Source organism: Crocuta crocuta, unplaced genomic scaffold (genome assembly GCF_008692635.1).
Source record: "Crocuta crocuta isolate KB4526 unplaced genomic scaffold, BGI_CrCroc_1.0 scaffold29, whole genome shotgun sequence".
NCBI lineage: Eukaryota > Metazoa > Chordata > Mammalia > Carnivora > Hyaenidae > Crocuta > Crocuta crocuta.
The window spans coordinates 6,542,210-6,550,569 of NW_027533280.1; positions in this window are offsets into that span (position 1 = coordinate 6,542,210).

An 8,360-nucleotide genomic window follows, 5' to 3' on the forward strand; every position below is an offset into this window, starting at 1 on the left:
ATAAGAAAATGACAGGTACTCAAGCACCTTAGAAACGAGTGGCCTGTTTTAGAATTCTAATAAAGGCTTCCTCGTGGTTTTAGTGGCCGAGGGTTTGCCTCTGGACTTCAGGATGTCAAGAAATGACAAAGGACAGTGATTCAGGGCGCTTCGCTCGGCGGGTTCTGTTGACCAGCACAGGCCAGAGGAGTGACGGTGTGTTCACACTGCCAGCCGGTGCAGGCGCTCCATTGGTCTGCTCTTTGCTGCACGGTCTCTTTCCCATTCTCTGCACATTTTAGACCCGAGATTAATTTTAGCTTTGTCCCCCCCCGAAAACTGGAGTTAACTGGAGTTCAGGAGCGCGCAACACACACACACACACACACACACACACACACACCACCCAGACCTCTATTTTCTATTCTTAATTACTCTTAATGCTTTATTTATTAGATTTATTAGAAAGGCTGAGCTGGGATGAACTGGTGCATTGCAGATCTGCATTGTGTGAGGAGCATATGAAATTGCCTGTTTGTAGGTAAACAATGGTCTTTCCGGCAGCAACCTCTCATGGGTCCACCCAGTAGAAACCATGTAACTTATCTAAATGTCTGTTTTGAAGCTGTCATTTTACTTATTTATTTTTTACATGTTTATTTACTTTTTTTATAGAGTAAATATTTTTTTTAATTTTTTAAAAAAATGTTTTATTTATTTCTAGGAGAGAGAGAGAGACAGCGTGAGCAGGGGAGGGTCAGAGAGAGAGGGAGTCACAGACTCTGAAACAGGCTCCAGGCTCTGAGCTGGCAGTCAGCACAGAGCCCGACGCGGGGCTCGAACCCACGAACCGTGAGATCACGACCTAAGCGAAAGTCGGACGCTTAACCGACTAAGCCACCCAGGTCCCACATGTTTATTTACTTTTGAGGGAGACAGAGACAGAGCGTGAGCGGGGGAGGGCAGAGAGAGAGAGACACAGAATCCAGTGGGCTGTCAGCACAGAGCCAGACGTGGGGCTTGAACCCACAAACCGTGAGATCATGACCTGAGCCGAAGTCGAACGCTTACCCAACCGAGCCACCCCAGCGCCCCTGAAAGGTGCCATTTTAAATGTGTAAAATATTCGGGCCTACAAAAATGTATGCAGCTTTCAGTTTAAGAAATAATACACTATGGGGCGCCTGGGTGGCTTAGTCGGTTAAGCGTCCGACTTTCGCTTAGGTCATGATCTCGCGGCTCGTGGGTTCGAGCCCCGCGTCGGGCTCTGTGCTGACTGCCAGCTCAGAGCCTGGAGCCTGTTTCAGAGTCTGTATCTCCCTCTTTCTCTGACCCTCCCCTGCTCACGCTGTCTCTCTCTCCCTCTCTCTCCTAGAATTAAATAAAAATATTAAAAAAAAAAAGAAATAAAACACTATGAAAATGGTTGGAGTCCCCACCAGAGGTAACCCACACCCTGAGTTTGGTGCTTATAACTCCCATACACATTTTTATTTTTTGTCTCTTATGTATGCATCCCACAACAAAACATATTGTATTATTTTGCACATTGCCTTATTGAAATGACAACAAAGTATGCAGGTCCTTCTGTAACTAGCTTTTCTTACTCAATGTCATGGCTGAGATCCATTTGTGTTGATCTGTGTGGCCCTAGTTTAATGTGATTTTCAAAAATCAAGTAGCTGAGAGGATTTGCAGTAAAACCAACAGTGCATGGAAAAGGAAGCATATTTTGTTTTTACTGTCTTTTCCCCAGCTATCAACCCAAGCTTGTTTCAGCCTAGATTTTTGGAAAATATTTGTATTGAGGAGGGTTCTCCTAAGAGGTGCAGAAAACAATGTAACCCAAGATAAATAATGGAGCCATGTTACCATTTTTGACAATCATGCCTTTGCAAGAGTGAAAAAATTATCTGGTACAGAGTCAGAAGAGTGTTACCAGCTGGCAGTGCCTAGCATATGGTCGATGTTTAATAAATATTTATTGCATGAATAAATTAAAAGGGAGAGGCACCCGATTTGAAAGCACTCAAGTAATGGCAGAAGGTAGCTCTGAGTTAAAATTAGTTTTGCCCTTTGTTTTGAGGGAAGTTGTGTTGCAGGGTGGGGTAGGAAGTGTGGATGAGAAATAAGAGAAGCTGAATACATTGAGGAATTGAAATAAGGGAACTGAATTAGTGAAGGGGGACAGCTGGATTCAGGTACCGAGTTCTGGGGTCAATTCCTGGCATTTCTCAGGTGACTGTGGGCAAGTTGCCTAACCTCCCTGTGTGCCTTATTTGTTTTTGAAAGGAGAAACCTTTCTTTCTTTTTTGTTTCTATTTATTTTGAGAGAGAGAGAGAGAGGGAAAGGGAGAGAGGGAGGGAGAGAGAGAGAGAGAGAGAGAGAGAGAATCCCAAGCAGGCTTCGTACTGTGAGCTTAGATCCCGATGCGGGGCTCGAACCCATGGACTCTGAGATCATGACCCGAGCTCAAGTCAAGAGTCGGATGCTAAACCGACTGAGCCCCCCGGGCGGCCCCGTGTGCCTTATCTTATTTAGTTTCCTCATCTGTAAAATGGGGAGAATAAGAGGGTCTCATGGGATTAATATGAGGATTAGGGAGGCTGGCATGGGGCGTGTTTGGTGTGGGTTCTGGTCTCTAGAACATGCCCAGCCAGGGTCATTAGCATGAAGGTTCTGGCCCAGTGTGCCCATCGCCGAGGGCTGAACCCCACACAGTGGATAGGGCACAAGCAGTCTCCTAGGCGCTTCAGACCCCAGACAGGCACCTGTGCCTGGAATTGGATCGCGTAGTCGTGGTGGCGCATCTGGAGGCGGGACCTCACGTGTCAGGGGAACCGTTAGAACATGATCCAGGAGGCAGAGAGCTCCTTTAAGAGGTGAGGGGCTGCGAGGGCTACGGGGAAGGAGCCAAGCTTCACTCCGAGCAGATTCAGGCTGCACGATCATCCTCCGTCGCCGGAAGCCTCACTTTAGTTTCGGGTCTGGTCTGTGGCTGTGCAGCGTTCAGGGGACGTTGCATCTGCGTGTTGCTGCATAAGAGGCTCTGGACGCAGTCATTTGTAAGAAAGTATGAAGGTCCAGTTATGTTATTTTCAAGCGTGGGACTTTCTCCTTCTGCGCTTCTTGGGCAGTAAAGGGAGCCTTTACATCCATTCAGGGCTGACTCAGTTTTTGCCTCATAAGCCCCTTGGATTGATTGGAATGGATGGAGTGATGGGTGAAGGTTTAAGGTCACGCTTGGGCTCTGTAAGCCCTGTGGTTGATTAGCAATGTCTGCCGCAGACGAGGAAGTGGCAAATTGAGGAATGCTTGCTGCATTGTCTGCCCTCCACTGGCCATTTGGGCTTCCATACTTTGCTCCTCCTTCTTACCCTTTTCCCTTGTCTTCTTGGCTGATCCAAATCCTCTTCCCTCCTCTCCATCCAGTTTGACCTCCTCCAGGAAGCCTTCTCTGATAAGTCTAACCCACACCGGTTTTTCCTTACCCACATTCTTTTTTTTTTTTTTAATAGTTTATTGTCAAATTAGTTTCCACATGACACTCAGTGCTCATCCCCACAAGTGTCCTCCTCCATGCCCATCCTCCCCTCCCCCCACATCCACCAGTCCTCAGTTTTTGTCAGCATTCAAGAGTCTCTCATGGTTTGCCTCTCTCCCTTTCCCCCACCATTTCCGCCCTTCTTCTCCCCCTTGTTCCTCCGTCAAGTTCCTCCTCATCCTCCTATACGTGCAAACATATGATATTTGTCCTTCTCTGCCTGACTTATTTCGCTCAGCATAACACCCTCAAGGTCCATCCATGTTGCTACACATGGCCAGGTTTCATTGTTTCTCATTGCCATGGAGTATTCCGTGGTATAGATAAACCACATCTTCTTGATCCATTCGTCCATTGATGGACACTTAGGCTCTTTCCATGTTTTAGCTATTGTGGAGAGTGCTGCTATGAACATTGGGGTACATGTGCTCCTATGCATCAGCATTTCTGTATCCCTTGGGTAAATTCCTAGCAGTGCTATTGCTGGGTCATAGGTCCTTACCCACATTCTTAATGGTTGTACTATTCAGTAAATATTTATATTAACGTTGTCTCTCCCTCTCTCAGTATGCTTGTACCACACTGGCTTTCTTTATAGATTTCAAGCATCTCAGGTTTGTTTCTGCCTCAGGACCCTTGAACCTTCTATTCCCTCTACCTAGAACACCTTGTCCCAGATTTTCACACCGCTAGCTCCTTCTCATCATTAAGGTTTCAACTTAAATGCCACCTCCTGGGGCAGCCTTCCCATTCTGTATATATAAGCCCTCAAGTCCCTCTCTGTCAGCACATATTGTTTTATTCTTATCCAGGCACTTATTGCCCTTGAACATTTTCTCGTTGATGTACTTGTTACTGTCTTGTCTCCCCTCTCCTCACTTGAATGTCTCCTCACTAAAAGAGCAAGGACTCTGACTTTCTTTCCCTTATTATGTTCTTCGTACCTAAAACAGTGCCTGGCACTTAGAAGGTATTCAAATAAGAGCAGAATCAATGAAGGTCACTTGCAGCATTTCAAGACTTAATATGTGGATTGTTTTAAAACTTTTTCTGCTGGAGGGTTTTCCCCTTCTCAATGACACTGCAAGGTCACAGTGGTCAAGACCAGGCATAGACCTCTTTTCACCCCCCAGATCAGCTGCCAACAATGAACCGCCCTTGAACAGCTGGATGAAAGAACAGTCTGTACAGCGGACATCCACTTGTGCGAGTTGGGGCACTCATTTGCCTTAACAGTGGCTTTAGGGAGAGAAAAATACATTTCCCACTCTTGCCCTAGTCTGTTGATATAGAGGATGGACACTTCTGCCATCCTCATTTGTCACTTCTGTGTCTGGGACCAAGGCATCGGCTCTGGTCCTGGCTCTCCAGCCAGCCGCACACTCATCCCTTTAAGGGCACAAATTGGAAGGGTGCGTCTCACTTTCATTCACACCCCATTGGCCGCAGCGAGTCACACGCCCATATCCAGCTGCAGTGAGTCTGAGAAATGTAGTCTCTAGCTAGGCAGCCATGTTTCCAGCTAAAACTCTACGATGAAATTGAGGAGAATGGGTGCTGGGGGGACAATTATCAGTCTCTTCCCACAACACTTCCATTTGGCAAAAATTTATGGATCATTCTGCCTGCGTGAAGTATGAGAATGGGCACTGTGGTGTGCACAGATATACATTTGGCACGTTCCCTGCCCAGTAGAAGTCTGTATAACCCAGTGAACGACCAGACAAGTAAATCTCATAACTGCAGCCTTGCTCAGGTTAAGGTTGGTTACGTGAACAATAATAAACACCAATTATCAAGGCATATTGCGTTCTTGGTCTCAGTCATTCCTTTTAAGAGCCTACGAAGTAACCCTGTTTTCCAGATGAGGCGCAGAGAAACGTCCTAAAACGTTCCGGATTTGTAGATGGTGCAGTCCGCTGAGAGGCTGCTCTCAATTAGTTTTGTTTTCATTTACTTTTAAATTTATGTCCAGTAAAACTCACTTTTTATGGTACACCGTTCTGTGAGGTTTGACAAATGCACAGTCATGTGACCACGACCTCAGTCAAGATCCAGAGCCACATTCCTTCCCAAATTCCTTCGCATTACTCTTTTGTGGTTAAAACCCTCTCCCCACCCTCCACTTTTCAAAACCACCGATCCGTTCTTTATTCCTGTACTTTTGCTTTTCCTGAATGTCATATAAATGGCACGATGCAATATATATCTGTCTTTTTTAATCTGACAACTTTCATTAGCATAACGCATTTGAGATTTGTCCACGTTGTGCACATCAGTGGCTCATTCCCTTCTAGTACCTGGTAGTATCCCACGCTGTGGACGGCTCACAGATTTCGTCCCTTGTCCAACTGAGGGCCATTCTGGCTGCTTCCAGGTTTTAAAGCCCTCATACACATTTGTACGTGGGTTTTTGTGCGAATGTGTGGTTTTCATCTCATTCGGATACATGCCTAGGAGTGGGCTCTCTGGTTTGGATGGTGATTGTATGCTTGGCTTTAGAAGAAATTGCGAAATGGTTTTCCAGGGTGGTGATTCCATCTCATATTTCTCCCAGCCCTAGGTTGCCCTGTATCCTTGCTAGCACTTGGGATTATCATTTTGTTGCTGTTTTATACACTCTAATGGTGTGTAGACATGCTATACATTTAGAAGACATTTTGGCTTGAAACTTGAACTCTCTCCTTCAGGCAAAAGTCATTCTCCATAATTTTGTAACAGCTTAGGTTCTCATTATCAACTGAATCTGTCCTCCTGTGTTATCTACACAGGTCACAGGGGAGGGCGATTCTTTTTTCTCCTTTTAACTATACTTGGCAAATTTAGCTCTTAGTTTTGTCCAGGAAGGAGTACCATGAGAAATAAATTTATTCTCTCCCAGAGCTTGAGAAAGACCTGCCTTCAATTAGCCAACCGTATGCATTGACCTATTCAGACTGAAAAGTCATAACTCAGATTGCATTAAGTTAAAAACATATTTGAATCCATATTTGGATTATTAAAGAAAATTGACTATATCAAGGGCTCCGTGCATATGTAACATTCTCGTGTTCTCACAGGGGACACATGCAGAGAAGGGAAGACATTTTTTCTCCCTGAGGAACCACGTCTACAGTCTATAACAGTGGTTTCCAACTGGGAGATGGGGTGCCAAGAGGGTGATTGATAGTGGGGGTGGGGTTCATTACATGCACGCACCCCCTCCTTTCCCAGAATGTGGACTTTTCCATAAGGGAGTGTGGGTCCCCTTCAGGTGAGAATTATTGCCATTGCATTGCTGAGGAGGGAGTTGTATCTATTGGCCATATTGGGGGAGATAGAAGGTGGAGACCCCCTCCTAGGAGTGTAATTCAGGGCAAGGGGGGCAAGGGGGGGCAAAGGGGGCACTAGGTCAAAAGTACATGTGATTCTCCTACACCGACTTCAATTGATTGGCAACGGCTGCCTGCAGAGCTGTTCAGGGAAAGGCAGAGGTCTCTTCGGGCTCAGAAGCAAAGGGAGCAGTAGTTGATTGGTGATGTCTGCCGTGGGCATAAGCCAGGTGATTTTCAGGGCTGCACCGCGGATTTGCTCTTCTTGAAATCATCTTCCAAAGGTGTTCGGTTTCATTTTTTTTGGAATTTGTGACCGTCTTCGACGTTTGTAGGGTTTCGTCTTGGAGACAGTTTCCCAGGATAGAGTCACATCTATAATTCTCTGTCCTGGAGGCGATCTTGTCCCCCGGGGCTCATTTAGCAATGTCGCTTTTGTTGTCATGCCTGGGAGGGCGCTACTGGCATCTGGTGGGTAAAGGGATGTTACTAAATGTCCTACGGTGCACAAGGCTTCCCCCATCCCCCAACAAAGAATTATTATCCCAAATGTCAAGAGTGTTGAAGCTAAGAAACCTTGCTCCATGTCCCTTCTTATATCCAGTCCTTGTTTCTAGGGTAGGGGTTTCCTGCGTAGACGGCTGGGAGAAGGCTGGCTGGGGGCTTTGGATTATAGTAAAGTCCATACTCATGACACTGGTTTGGTAACATTATGTGGGGGCCATGGAATGACTGCGTGGGATAAAGGACTTTTCTAAGAAAAGAGTGGTCAGATGAAAGTGAGGAGATATGCTCCCCTTGACACCCCTACCCACTTAAAATCTGTTCTTCCCTGTGGGCACAGAATAAAGAGATGGACAAAAACAGGACTCGATGCACTGAGTGCTTCCAGAGAAGACATTGTGATGTAACAGTCTTCAGGTTCAAATTTCTGGTTGTATTTGGCTGCGAGGCAAATAACCTAGGGATGGTTTTCCCAGCACCTTTTCTACCGCTGCTCAGCTCACTACCTTGATTTCCTCAAACCTGCCTCCCCTCTGGCCTTCTCTGGTCTATTCTCCATGTGGCTGCTGCGTGAGCACATGACCTTCTCCGCCATCCAGCCCTACCTGAAACCTTTCTGTGGCTTCCCATCGCCTTTAGAATAAAGCTCAAATTTTTGATCATATGAGAGATGGTAGGGTAGTGGTCAGGAGCGCAGGCTTGAGTCATAGCTTTGCCACTCGTGCTGTGTAGTTTGGGCAAGCACCCAACCTCTCTGTGCCTCACTTTTTCCTCATATATAAAATGGAGATGCTTTTGCCTCACCCAGAATACCCTGACCCTCCTCAGTTCAGTGCACACTGACCCAGCTTCCACTGCCCGTTCAAGGCCACCTGTGCTCACTTTCCAGCCTGGTGCTGGGGGATTAAGGCCACCTGGGAGCAGCCTTCAAGCGGTGACCGTGTGGAGTTGGTGTGTACATACCCCGGCTCCCTCACCTCGCAGAGCAGATGATCAGGGCGTGTGCTGCACTGACTCCTAG